The sequence below is a fragment of the Somniosus microcephalus genome, chromosome 4 (genome assembly GCF_052327205.1).
Source record: "Somniosus microcephalus isolate GS21.2 chromosome 4, FLI_Smic_1.0, whole genome shotgun sequence".
Classification (NCBI taxonomy): Eukaryota; Metazoa; Chordata; class Chondrichthyes; order Squaliformes; family Somniosidae; genus Somniosus; species Somniosus microcephalus.
The window spans coordinates 71,985,815-71,989,313 of record NC_140990.1 but is presented as its reverse complement, the minus strand read 5'-3'; positions in this window follow the sequence as shown (position 1 = coordinate 71,989,313).

Genomic DNA, 3,499 nt, shown 5'->3' with positions numbered 1-3,499 from the left:
GTTAGGGAGCATCTGTAAATAAAGGAGAAATGGTGACTGGGCAGGGAGCGTCTGTAAATGTAGGAGAAATGGAGACTGGTCAGGGAGCATCTGTAAATGTAGGACGAATGGTTATTGGTTAGGGAGCATCTGTAAATAAAGGATAAATGGTGACAGATCAGTGAGCGTCTGTAAATGAAGGAAAAAGTGTGACATGTTAGGGAGCGTCTGTAAATGAAGGAGAAATGCTGACAGGTCAGGGAGCGTATGTAAATGGAGGAGAAATGCTGAGAAATCAGGGAGTGTCTGTAAATGAAAAAGAAATGGTGGCTGGTCTGGGTGCGTCTGTAAATGTTGGAGAAAACACCTCACCTCACCAAAATGCTGCCCTCACCTCACCTCCCTGACCAGGTGTACAGACCTCTACCTAGCAGAAGCTGAACGCCAACTCTCCGACACCTCCTCCTACCTCCACCTGGACCATGACCCCACTACCGAACATCGAACTACCATTTCCAAGACTGTCACTGACCTCATCTCCTCTGGAGATCTTCCCCCCGCTGCCACCAACCTCATAGTTCCCCAACCCTGCACAGCCCGCTTCTACCTCCTTCCCAAGATCCACAAACAGGACTGCCCTGGTAGACCCATCGTTTCAGCCTGTTCTTGCCCCACGGAACTCATCTCTTCCTATCTTGACTCTATCTTTTCTCCCCTTGTCCAGTCTCTTCCCACCTACATCCGCGACTCTTCGGACGCCCTCCGCCACTTTAACAGTTTCCAATTTCCTGGCCCCAACAGCTTCCTTTTCACCATGGACGTACAATCCCTCTACACCTCCATCCCCCACCAGGATGGCCTGGGGGCGCTCCGCTTCTTCCTTGAACAGAGGTCCGTCCAGTCCCCATCCACCACCACCCTCCTCCGCCTGGCTGAGCTTGTTCTCACATTGAACAACTTCTCCTTTAACTCCACTCATTTCCTCCAAATTAAAGGTGTTGCTATGAGTACCCACATGGGTCCTAGCTATGCCTGCCTTTTTGTGGGCTATGTGGAACAATCTTTGTTCCAGTCATACTCAGGTCCCCTCCCTCACCTCTTTTTCCGATACATTGATGACTGTATCAGTGCCGTTTCCTGCTCTCGCCCCGAACTGGACAATTTCATTCACTTTGCCTCCAATTTCCACCCTTCCCTCACCTTCACATGGTCCATCTCTGACTCCTCCCTTCCCTTCCTCGACTTCTCTGTCTCCATCTCTGGGGATAGGTTATCGACCAATATTCACTACAAGCCCACTGACTCCCACAGCTACCTGGACCGCACTTCCTCCCACCCCGCCTCCTGTAAGGACTCTATTGCATTCTCCCAGTTTCTCCACCTCCGCCGTATCTGCTACGATGATGCCACCTTCCACACCAGTGCTTCCGACATGTCTTCCTGTTTCTGCAACCGAGGATTCCCCTCTACCGTGGTCGACACGGCCCTCGACCGTGTCCGTTCTATCTCACGCACTTCTGCCCTCACCCCTGCCCCTCCCTCCCAGAACCACGATAGGGTTCCCCTTGTCCTCACCTTTCACCCCACCAGCCTCCACATTCAACGGATCATCCTCCGCCATTTCCGCTACCTCCAAAGTGATCCCACCACCAAACACATCTTCCCCTCCCCTTCCCTTTCAGCATTCCGTAGGGACCGCTCCATCCGAGACACCCTAGTCCACTCCTCTATCACCCCCAACAGCCCTTCCCCTTCGCCTGGCACCTTCCCGTGCAAGCGCAGGAGATGTAACACCTGCCCCTATACCTCCCCCCTTCCCACTGTCCAGGGCCCCAAACACCCCTTCCAGGTCAAACAGCGATTCACTTGTACTTCTTGCAATCTAGTATACTGTATTCGCTGCTCATGATGCGGTCTCCTCTACATTGGGGAGACCAAACGCAGATTGGGTGACCGCTTTGCAGAACAGCTCTGTTCAGTCCGGAAGGGGGACCCCGAGCTTCCGGTCGCCTGTCATTTTAATTCACCGCTCCATTCCCACTTGGACCTCACCATCCTTGGCCTCTTGTATTGTTCCACGGAAGCTCAACGTAAACTCGAGGAACAGCACCTCATCTTCCGATTAGGCACTTTGCAGCCTTCCGGACTCAACATCGAGTTCAATAATTTCAGATCAGAACCTCGGCCCCTATTACTTTTTTCCTTAAAATTTTTTCCACCCCTTTGTTTTGGGCCCTCCTTTCCCCACCCCCCCCCCCCCCCCCGCCGCCCCTCCTTTCCTTTTGTTTCTCTCTCTCACCTGGCAGCTGTCCTTATCCTGCCAGTACACTTCACAACTAATCTCAGCTGCCTTTTGTCTCCACGGGCCCATTACCATCTCATCTGGCTTCTAATACCTTTTATTGTCTCCTTTTCTTCTTTTGTTCGATTGCAGCTTTGCCTTCGATCTTTTTACGTTCTTTCCAGTTTTGAAGAAGTGTTTCAACCCGAAACATCAACTCAAATTTCTCTCCACGGATGTTGCCTGACCTGCTGAGTTTTTCCAGCATTCTCTGTTGTTATTTCACCAAAATTGGGAATTATTACAGAGGGAATGCTTGTAGGGATGGTCAGAGTTTTGGAAAGAGGGGTAGAGCCAAAGTCAGCACCTTCTCGGAGGAGAACCAGTGAGTGTAGAATTGAACCCAGCCAGAGTCAGCACCTTCAGGGGAGGAGAGAGAGAGGGACCAGTGAATGTAGAACTGAACCCAGCCAGAGTCAACACCTTCAGGGGAGGAGAGAGAGAGGAACCAGTGAATGTAGAACTGAACCCAGCCAGAGTCAGCACCTTCAGGGGAGGAGAGAGAGAGGAACCAGTGAATGTAGTACTGAACCCAGCCAGAGTCAGCACCTTCCGGGGAGGAGAGGGAGGGGAACCAGTGAGTGTGGAACTGAACTGAGCCAGAGTCAGCACCTTCAGGGGAGGAGAGGGAGGGAACCAGTGAATGTAGAACTGAACCCAGCCAGAGTCAGCACCTTCAGGGGAGGAGAGGGAGGGGACCAGTGAATGTAGAACTGAACCCAGCCAGAGTCAGCACCTTCAGCGGAGGAGAGGGAGGGGAACCAGAGAGAGGGTGGACGAGCCAGACAGAGTGAATACACACGCTGAAGATGGGCTGCTGAATTTTTAGTGTTTTTAGTGTTTAAAGTGGGGAAAAAAAGGTTCATTTCAAGTTTAAAAAGGTTTTAAAGTTAAATTTAGTTCTAGTTAAGTTAGTTTAGTTTTGTTTAGTTAAGTTTAAGTTTAGTTTAGTCTAGATTAAGTAAGGAAGGAAAAGACCGCCAAAGAGACCACCAAAGGAAAAAAAAAAACCAGAGGAAATTAGAAAAAAAAATCCAAAGCAAAAAAGAAATAAGGGAAGAAATATACAAACCAAAGAACAGCGGCCGCACGGGGCCACAGCAGCAGCAGAAGCAAGGTGACTCGGCTGCATCGGGAACTGAGGCGAGGTGACTCGGCGAAGGCCGCACGGAGACGCAG